Raw genomic sequence first — 11,358 nt, 5'->3', positions numbered from 1 at the left:
CTAATACTCTTTCCACATAATCACAGGTTGCTTCTTTGTGTTCATTTTTAATATAATTTTTATTTTTATTTTTATTTTATTTTGTATATATTTGATTTGTTAGCTAATAACTTGTTTTTCGAGACCTTTTCATCATAAATTTATACTATACATTTTTTCCTACTATTCTGCAATTCACTTCTTTTGTTGTTAATTACTTTTGCTGTTGTGGAACTCGAGCTCGTTTAACGCGTTCAGTCAGTCGCTTCTTTGGCTCAACATGCGAATTAGACTCATTTTCTGCGGCTTGCCAAAATATTTTGGCATGATCGCATTACATATGCGTACCGGATTTAAGTAGCTTTTTATATATTATTATTACTATTATTATATTTATATGTCTATATTTTATTTTATTTTATTTTTTGTTTTTGTTGTTTATTGCCGAAATGTTCGGTGTGTCGATTCATCTCAACATTTACCATATTGCGATACTACAGTTGTAGTATATGTGTTAGCAAATTTTCCGTTCACAATTGAGTCATTAAACTCAGCCTTTTGAGTTTTGTAATAAATAATTACTATATATGCATATTAAAATATATTTACACATAAGTAATAATATCTATATTTTACATACATTTCAGTGTATTCTCTCTTCTTCCTTATAGTTTATAATAAGAAACGATACTTATCATCATTCCATGATATAATAATACCATAAAGCTATAACAAATAAACTTTTTTCTGATTTCTTCTTCTTTGTTCCGTTAACTCGCAGTGTGTGGAGCATAGGACCTCAACAATTCCTCTGAACCGTATTCTATTTGGAACAGCCGTGTAAATGTCGTTCCATGAGTAGCGCGCTGATGTTAATTCGGCATCAATTGTCCTTCGCCATGTTCTTGAAGGAGCGCCAGACCGGCGACTACTCTGCGGGTTCCATTTTAGGGCTTGCTTAGCGATACAGGAATTCGACTTGCGTAGTGTATGTCCGATCCATTACCATTTTCGTTATTTTGATTTCGCTCTCGACGCTTTGCACATTTGCTCTCTTCCACAATTCTGCATTGGAGATGCGTTCTGGCCACCATATTTTAAGTATGACTTAAATTTTGTCTGACTTAAACAGTATAAATTTTAGAAATGATTCCTTAGCCCAACAACCCAACCATCATATTATAAGAGGAGGTAAGTACGAGTCTATAGAACATGTGATCATTATCTGTGTTTCACTAAGCCACACAAAAAAAACTAAGAAAACACAAAAAATTTTAGGTGCATACCAACTTCCTCCGAAGGAACTGCTTCGATTCCCCGAGATACTAAATACAAATGGCAAAGGAATGCACAATAGATCAAACTGGTCGCAGTGCATAAAGGCCTTAGCCCAACACAAACCATTACCATTACTATTAGAGGAGGTAAAATCATGTTTAATATAAAATGAGATACAAAGCCAGTGTCAAAGCAAAGTCCAAAATCCTTTAGAATAAAGTTTATCTTAAATATCTTTAGTATTTAAAAAACACTTCATCTTTAAATAATATACTTCATCAGATAGCTTACTTAAAAAACAAAAATACTTTGCAAAATAAATACAAAAAAATCTTTGAAATAAAATATTCATATAATCATAAAGTATTAACATCCTATGAACAGGATATTACCTGTTGAAAGATGAAGTAAAAAAAGGTAGCCAGAAAATATAATGAACGAAGAAAGATTCATCTCAAGAATCTGCTTCATTCCATATCTTTTCTGATCTTTCTGAGCTTTTCTGATCAAAAGAATGTAAATAGTCTTATGAGAGACGGCCCATTTTCAATATTAACCCAGATAGAGGGTGTCAACGAAAAGTCTACCCAAATAAAAATCAAATAATTTAATCACCTCACGTCTTCATATTAAATATATCAAAAACTAAACTATATTAACACACAGCGTAATGGAAATGGTTGGTTGGTAGCAGTAACAGACCAGCAAATAACCTTTTATTGACTTTATTTACCGATTCCTCACAAAAAAACCATAAGATAGAAAGATACAGATTAAAGCAATTCTGTCGAATTTACACAATTTAATAGGTCTTTCTTTACCAATAAACAGTCCGATAAGCTTTCAAAAAAGTACTTCCCGAAATGGGTACTCAAAATAGCTATTATTACTACAATGCGTTGTGAAATGGGCTAGCCTGGGACGTCGAAATTGTGTCACATTTTTCTACCTATACTCGGTATATTCTCACAGAGAGTATCGTATGGAAATAACAGCATTTTAAATGTGAAGAAAATGGATTCAGTTGAGAAGATTTCAAACATTCGAAAAAACGAGTATGCTAAACTTCTATAATATATATAAACATGTACGCATTTATATATATGTATATACTTTAAGCATTAGAGAGAACACTACAATAAAATGAAAAAAATGATTTTCAGATTTATCTAATTGCAGAAAATCACAAAAAATTTTTGAAACACATTCAGTCAAGTGAGTTCAATTTAAAAATCTTTAAACTTTCACTTGGATCAAATAAGAAATGGTTGGGAAAATTTTTTTAAACTTGTCAATAATGTAGCAGATAGGGTTTGTCAAATCTTAACAGATCAGATAGCAGATTGCTTATCAATTATCTTTGCTATAATCCATATAAAATTTTAATTATTGTTAATACTACATATCTAATTTGAATATGGTTTCAATTAGAAACGAAATATCCTAATTAATATGGAATTTAATATAAAAGCAGCTAACGTTTTACCATTCGTCATTTAATAAACTGATTTAAACACTCGTAATACGTGAAACTAATATCACCTAATCACCTAATAGAAACCATCTACTTTTCTTACAAATTGAATAAATATCTACAATGGTACCAATGACCACTTGAGATAAAACTAAAAAAATACAACAGGAAAAACTAATGAAAACACTAAGTCTCTACCGACTCTGCTTAGAAATGAATGAAACTTCCAGTCGCATTCTCTGTGACTGCCCAGTCTTGATCTGGGTCAGGAGTAGGTAACTGGATGGAGAACTATTCTCCCCTTTTGACATTAGGAAGACCTCAACGGCTGACATTCTGGTTTTCATTCGGAACGCGAAATGTCTTCTGTTTGGTTAACATCTGTTGCAGCACAAAAGATCGACCATAATCGCAGTGCTCCGCTTTGTTGGAGCTGGTACCTTGTTTATTTCTATTCTATTCTATTCTATTCTATTCTATTCTATTCTATTCTATTCTATTCTATTCTATTCTATTCTATTCTAAGTGTCTACCGAGTCAAAATAATTTGTGTGATTTCTTAAAATACACAGATATGAGTATTACAAAAAAATAATAATTCTGTTAGAATTATTATAAACCCACTGATAATTTATATACAGAAATGTTCCGCACAATACAATTAAAGTACATAGCATGAATGAATTAGTAGGCACTTATGGTATATAGGTATATTATAAAACAATGTCCAACTTCAAATACAAAGAAAAATCTCTGAATTTACGTTACCTATCAGAACTTTCTGAATGGCGAGAGTCAGTAGGAGAAAAGCAAAGGTTTTTAATTTTTTTTTTCAATTGTTTATATAAATATTCTCTGGGTTTTATGTTTTATGCATGAGAAGAAAATTAATTAAGTTTTATTTAAAATTTATATGTGTCTTTGTATGTGATTCAGAAAGCATTCAGTTTAAATAAAAATAATAACGATTTTCCAATAATCTGTTTTACGACTAAATTCCTACAGCTGTCAACTAATAGTCATCAAATACCGGACATTTATTTGTTTATTTAAAGTTATATTCGAATTGCGTAATTAAATATCATATTATTATTGTTATAAACAACAAAGTGAAGAAGCCCTGATTGAATGAAGTATTTAAAATTGTTTATTAGTACCAAACAATAGGTTGTTAAATAAGAACTAATAGACTGGATTAAGTATTTAATACCAGTATTTTTGTGACTATAATTTTAATGAAAGACTGCCTATACTCAAAGTAGCATAGCATTGCTAAATGTCCTCAAAACCCCTCTTTATCTAATGTAAAAACTTAAAAAATTGTAATAATTAATTTTATAAATTTTTTAACTTATAACTATAAACAGTTGATATGAAGAACACTACATATAAATCCCAATAATAAAATAAACCATATAGCTGAATCTCGAGGAAGATTCTACCTTCTTTAAAGTGAAAATATATACGATCGATAGTGGATCAGAATAGCTTTTAAATAATTTCACTAACATAAAAAAAAAATATTTTTATCTTATTGAACGGCACATGATTTATTAACAAGGAATATATACTTATGTATAAATTAAGCGTTAAGACCCCTCATCCCTATCTACGTGTCTGATTTGTAGGTGTACTCAATAACTTTACTGGAAACCAGTCAGACATCAAGTCATTTTAATAACGTAACGTTATACTAAAACTGTTGATACACTTAAAAGTATTTATTAAATATATATATATAAATATTTATATATATATTATATTATATGATAGGTATATTAGTATTTACATCATCATCATACATACATAAAAAGTATGCTTTACTTCATTAAATATTATGTATATTTCTCGGAAGTCTCCATATATATAAACGACATTTTAAATCAGACTATAGTATCTATAATACGATATATACAAATAAATCTTAACACACGTTTTATACGATTACATAGTTTAATTAATGGTCTTTTTCACAGGTATTTATAAGAAGTTAAGATAAGAATTATTAGAACGTGTCTGTAAGTTATGAGAGATTAGTTGTTTTAATAAAACAATTTGATTGCAATCTTTGTAAAGAAATCATGTTTACAAAAACAAATTTTTATTATTAATATATATGATGTTTTTCATAACAATATATAAATCGTAATATAATTATGTATGCATTTCATTCAATAAATATGGTTAGATATATTGCTTTACAGATTTAATAGTCAGACCAAATTAAAAACCTAAAACGTTGCCAAATATTTATATATCATACTTTATTACTCCAATGTTTTGATACATTCACCGTAGTATAGTTTTGATATTTCATAATCAGATTACTATTTATTCTGGTCTCTGTAATATTTTCTTGCTAAAAAAACAAGGTTGAAGTTGCCTCTAAAGCAATGGTTCGCAACTGGTGGTAGGCGGACACCAGGTGATTAACCACGAGATGGTTCAAAATGGTCTGTTAATCAAATTTAACAGGTATGGATACTTAGCTTGTAGTTTGTCCACTGAGACCTCATTTACTAGAAAATAAGCATAAAACATTTCCAAGTAATTATATATCTATTTTTATATCTATATAAAGCATATTAAAATAAAGTGTATTATAAAGCATATTAAAATAATAATACAGTTTATAATTCTTACTAAAAACAAAAATATTATAGTGGTCGTCCTTGACCAAGAAAAGCTTGGGAATCACTGCTCTAAAGGGTACTGACTTGGGTTTACAAAGAAAAATCTAGAAATGAGCCGTCCCTACATTATGAGTCATATTGAGAATATTAGTTTAGGCACACTTTTAGTGGTAGTTGACTACCATGTTATATATCTCTTTGGGTTACACTTAGTATAATATTATTTTAATATAAATAATTAATCAGTGAAATTATAAACTAATTCTTGAAAACACTTGAACAACAGACCGATCTTTAAACTAAAATAAATCAAGTTAGAATTTTAAATTTTCATAGGCAAAAGCCAAGAAGAGTTTAAAACTTTGTAAGTTCGACTAGTGGAATTGATGGATGACATGAGGTAAATACATTTCTAAATGAACAGCAACAGATGATGTGGTGAAAAAAGCAAAACAGCTGTTAAAGCTGGTAAACTGGAAAAACGACAGGTGTGTAGAAAATAAAATATTGACTGAAATAAAGAAACACATTTTTTATTTGTTTGCAGAAATATTTAATGTTTTTATTAGTTTTGTTTATTGTAAAAAAAAATTTTTTTTCTTGTTGTAAGAACCATTCCTTTTTATTTTTTGGTCTAAAATTAAAATTTTTTGTGTAAAATAATTGTTATTTTTTTTAGTGCAAATAAATTATTGTTTTTTTTTATTTAAAAAAAATTATTTGTTTTTGTTTTTGTGAAAAAAACATTGGTTTTTTTTGTGTAAAGAAAATTATTTTTGGAGTAAAAAATATTATTGTTTTTTTGGTGAGAAAAAAAAAATATTTTTTTGGTGAGATAAAAAAATATTTTTTTTGAAGTGTAAATGAATATTTTTTTTGGTGTAAGAGAAATTACTTTTTTTTTGTCAAAAAATTGATTTTTTTTGTGTAAAAAGAATTATTGTTTTTAAATAAAACTAAATGAAAAATTAATTAATTAATTAATTAAATTGGAATTAAATTTTTTATTGTTTTGGTGTAACAAAATTATTGTTTTTTTTTGCTTAAGAAAACTATTGTTGTTTTGTGGCGTAAAAAAAATACTGTGTGTTTTTGATGTAAAAAAATCATTTTTTTTTATTCTTTTGACGTAAAAGATGAATGTTTTTTTTTTATTTAAAACAAAATTATTGGTTTTTTTGGTATTAAAAATATTATTATTTTTTTTGACGTAAAAAAGTTATTTTGTTTAACGTAAAAATATTATTTTTTTATTCTCTTAGTGCAAAAAAAATTTTTTTTTTGTTAAAAATATTGGTTTTTTTGTGTAAAAAAAATTATTGTATGTTTTTGGAGTAAAAACGATATTTTTTTGGTACATTTTTTTTTGCTATTTGTTTTGGTGTAAATAAAATTATTTGAACTTTTTCAGTCGATTATGTTAAATTTATTTTGTAGTGTGATATGAAGTAACTTTTATGAGACGCGTGAAATCCAAGACGAAGCCACTAGGTTAGGTATCCTCATGAGTAGGAGGAGTAGAGCTTCGCGACTAATAAAAGTAAATCTTATGTATTCCATCATATGTAAGAAGGTCAACTAAATCTAAGACTAAAGCTTAGAAATAGCTTAGCTTTCTGCTAAATACGGTAAATATAGAAAATATAGAAAATACTTAAGTGAATAGCGGCAGGAGGGGAAGTTAGTGGCGTTAGTCGCAGCACGATTTATGCGCAATATTCACGTTAACATTGTAAACTTCCGCATTCGTTGCAACTGCAACGAGTAGTTGAATTATTTGTTATTATGTGCTTTTGTTGTGTGTGTTTGTGTGTGTTTGTTGCGAAAGAAGAGCGGACACAACTGATGAGCGGATAATTGCAAATAATGACACCTTGCACAACCAAACCAAATTTGCTCCGATTGTTATAATTAGTTCCAGGCAATAAATTTTGCAAACATTTTAAGTGTGTCGCACTAAAAGTGGACTACGCGAACGAAAAGACATCTGGCAGCCCTGAGAGGAGATAATCGCAGGGTTTTAAAAAAGCAATAAACAAACAATAACTGAGAATGTTGCCATTATGCACATACAAACATACAAACATACATACACACATACATATATGTATATAATGTGTTGAACAAACGCAAAAGGCATTTTTAAAATAACTTACAAACTTACATATTCACTTAATTACCTTACCTCTTTTATTTATGCGAGCTCCGTAATATTTTCACTGAACTGCTGATATCTTTTCCTCCGGATTTTGCTGATTTTTCTCGTGCATAAGCATGAAGACGACAAAAACTGGATGCACCGCAGCAAACGAACGAGCAACCGACCGACCGCCTGTGTTATTTCTGCTTTAGCCACAATTTTCGTTTTGGCCAAAAGCAAACAACAACAAAATTTGTTTTATCTTTTCTCCATATTCGTTCAAATGAAATACACACGAAATAACGAAATAATTGAAAAATTTGCTGATTCTATTTTATATAAAAATTTTATTGTAACATTATTTACTTGCAAAACATTAATATCTTCTTGCCACATTCAATTATTTAACATTTCTGCCTGCCACTGCAGATCAATTTAACGCTTTTTAGCTTATTAGCTTTTTATTATTTTTTTTTTATTATTTATATTATTTTTACTATTCTTTACTGACACTTAAAAAAGTACTAAGAACGAAGCTCGCCGTCTTGGAGGTGAAATTTCTTTCATTATTAAATGCTGCTGCGCTCGCTGCTTCAGTCACCGATCGTAACAGTCCGTTGGAACAACAAAAACAACAAAAACAACAATGCAAGAATATTGAATATTGAATGAAATTTGATTTCACTGCAACATTTATTTATTTTCTATTAAAATAACAATTAATATTTACGTTTCACATGTAATTTGTTATGAGACACGAAAATTAAGCAAAATATAAAATTATAGAAATACGCGAAAAAGGTGTAGGCACAAAACACAGGAAATCGTTGAATTAACAAGCGGAAGAAAACAAAGAGCAGCAACACTTTTTGTCTTGAATCACTGAACTAAGACTTTTTTATTTCACTAATTAAGACTTCCTTATTTGTTTGCTTTTTTATTTATTTTTGTCATTCTGTTCAAATTGAGGACCGAAGGCTAAAAAATTATTGTGAATTAAAATTAACGTACGATCCCCGCTTGCAAATTATAATAACTAAACTAAAAACAACCTCACGTCCACTTTGACAAAGCACCAGTGACGGAATGAAAACGTACACTGGCAAATAAAGAAAAATAAAAATAAAGAAATTCCGTATGAGAGAGAAAACATAAAATTTAAAACGAACCACACAGCAAGATGTTATTGTGTGGATGTCATCACTCATCATGCAACAGTTTGTAACATATGTTAAATACAATTTTGACATTTTCGACATATAACATCTATGACATATATTAGGTGTATGGAATGCTCGTTCATATCTTTATATATATATATAATACATAAAGAGGTTTTTCGAAAAGTAGTGAACTACAATAACAAAAATTTATTTTTATGTTATATTAATTTATTGAATTTTTGGCTGATCATACAACTGTTTCGAGTAACGTTAAATAGCCAACATCAGTGGTATTGGAAATAATACTTGTATTTAAATATTCGTAAATAATACCTATATATATAAATATAAAATAAATAAAATAAACACAATAAATAAATTTGTAGAGGTTCTTTTTTTCGAAAACTAGTAAACTACAATAACAAGGATTTATATATTTTTTTAATATTATTTTAAATAATATAATTTTTGGCTGATTATACAGCTGTTTCAAATATCGTGAAATACCCATCATCAGTGGTCTTAGAAATAATAGTTGTATGCAATTATTCGTAAATAATTTTTTGAGGCTACAAGTACCAGAGCTTAAAAGTCGTGCCCTGCCAACTTTTAAGTTCGGAGATAGCGCCAACTGAGATATCACCAACAAAGCCGTACTTGACTTTTATGTTTGCACATTTTTATGGAGTTTTGTTAAATTGATGTGAAAGTTATATTAACAAATTCATTTGTTGTGTTTATATTAGAACGAAATAATAAATCAGCTACAGAATAATTGAATTAATTAATTACAATTTTATTTTTTAATTGTTAAATATCAAAAATATTCTATTTATAAATTTATATATATTGCAAAACAGATATAGTAATACTGAAAAAAATATTATTAAACTAGTACCACGTTTACGTTGTGAGATTAACACTAGATTAATGCAATTATCTAAGGTTCAAGTGCTAATGTAGTTGCATAATTACAGATTACCCAAGCAAAAGTTAATCTCGTTTTGGTCGAAATTTGATATCGCATTAGAAATAGTGATTATTTTTCTGTGCAACTTTGTAAATGTCTTAATATCGTAGATTTTTTTACGATCTCAGAAGCATTTAACACAATCTATTTAAAACAAATATTAAAAATTTGAAGATTCCGAAGTGAGTGAAATTTCTATTAAATTTGTTAAATAATATTTTTGTACATTAACTAAAATTATTAATTTTTGACACTAGGATATCGTGTGTTTAATAAATTTCTGTAAATAAATCATTTAATTACAACTTTGTAATTGAAATGTGAATATAATAAATTTTAGTTATAATTATGTATAAATTATAAACCAATTAAACCAATTTAATAGAAATTTTACTTACTTGGGAACTTTCAAATTTTCAATATTTTTTTTGAATAGATTTTGAAATTCCTTTTTTAATTCTTCTAAGATCGTAAAACAATCTACGATATTAAGTCGTTTGCAGTGTTACACAGAAAAATAATTACCATTTTCAAGAAGATAGAAAATTAATCTCGACCAAAAGGAGATTAAGTTTTGTGTTGGAAATTTGAGATTAAACAACAAAATTAGTACATTAATCTCGATTATTGATCCACTTTTAATCTCACAATGTGAACGCCGTATAAATGCCGTATTAATCCCACACTGTAAACGCCCTATTAGGTTACTTTGTTATTGTTACATATAAACATGTAACAAGTTGAATGCGATATACAATAATTAATGTATTTCGATGTAGGCAGGGTTTTAATTACAAATATAAATATTTTTTAACTTAAATCGGACGCTTGCGTTACGACACGGCCGTACCCATATGGCGCAATATCAATTACATGGTGGTTCCATTATGCACAAATCTTATTAAATTTAAATGAAATTAATTATATTAACATAAGAATAAAATATTTATTTAAAAACCTTTTCGCGGTATTATGTTTTTTTATATATGTTGTTTTTCTTATATGTTTCCAGTACGCTCCTGTGGTCAAAATTTTTAATTTACTTAAATATAAGACCATTTTGCAAAATTTTCAGGAATAAATAATACTGTATTGTAAATAAAATCTATATTATTATTATCATTAATAATAATAATATAGATCTTTTCATAATCTTTTTCGATTGTTTGCAGAAAGTGGCGATAATTGTACTCAGCTTTCTTTGAGAAATTTTAAAACTTCAAGAGGAATGCATTTTATTCTATTAATATTTTTTTATTGTCTAACTTGTTTTTAGTTTCAATGTCTTTTAATGTTTATACTTACATCTCTTATGCACGTTTGGCAATCACGAAAACACTGCCTACATGCGCTTTTGCATTTTTAAAAATTAAATGCAATACTGACACATAGGAATATAATAAAGAAAAATAATTTTTAATATCTACACGGTAAATTCATATGAAGCTTGGATTTAAAGTGGATTGTGCCTATGGTAAATAAATACACCATTGCATGGTGAATAAATATAAATCTTATATCAGGTCCGCTCCACGAGCTTTTCATAGTAAAACTCAAGCAAACACTAGTAAAGTACAACTGAGAGCGTCACACATATAAAGTGCCAAATTACGCTCTTTACACAGATTTTCAGGGATCAGGTTTATGTAAAAACAGGTGAGAACACCACTGCCGCGGAAATAAACAATATAAAAATTTAAATTTAAACCAAAACAGCTGAT

Source organism: Teleopsis dalmanni, chromosome X (genome assembly GCF_002237135.1).
Source record: "Teleopsis dalmanni isolate 2A chromosome X, ASM223713v2, whole genome shotgun sequence".
Taxonomy (NCBI): domain Eukaryota; kingdom Metazoa; phylum Arthropoda; class Insecta; order Diptera; family Diopsidae; genus Teleopsis; species Teleopsis dalmanni.
The sequence above is the reverse complement of the archived record's forward strand: the minus strand, read 5'-3'. Positions refer to the sequence as shown.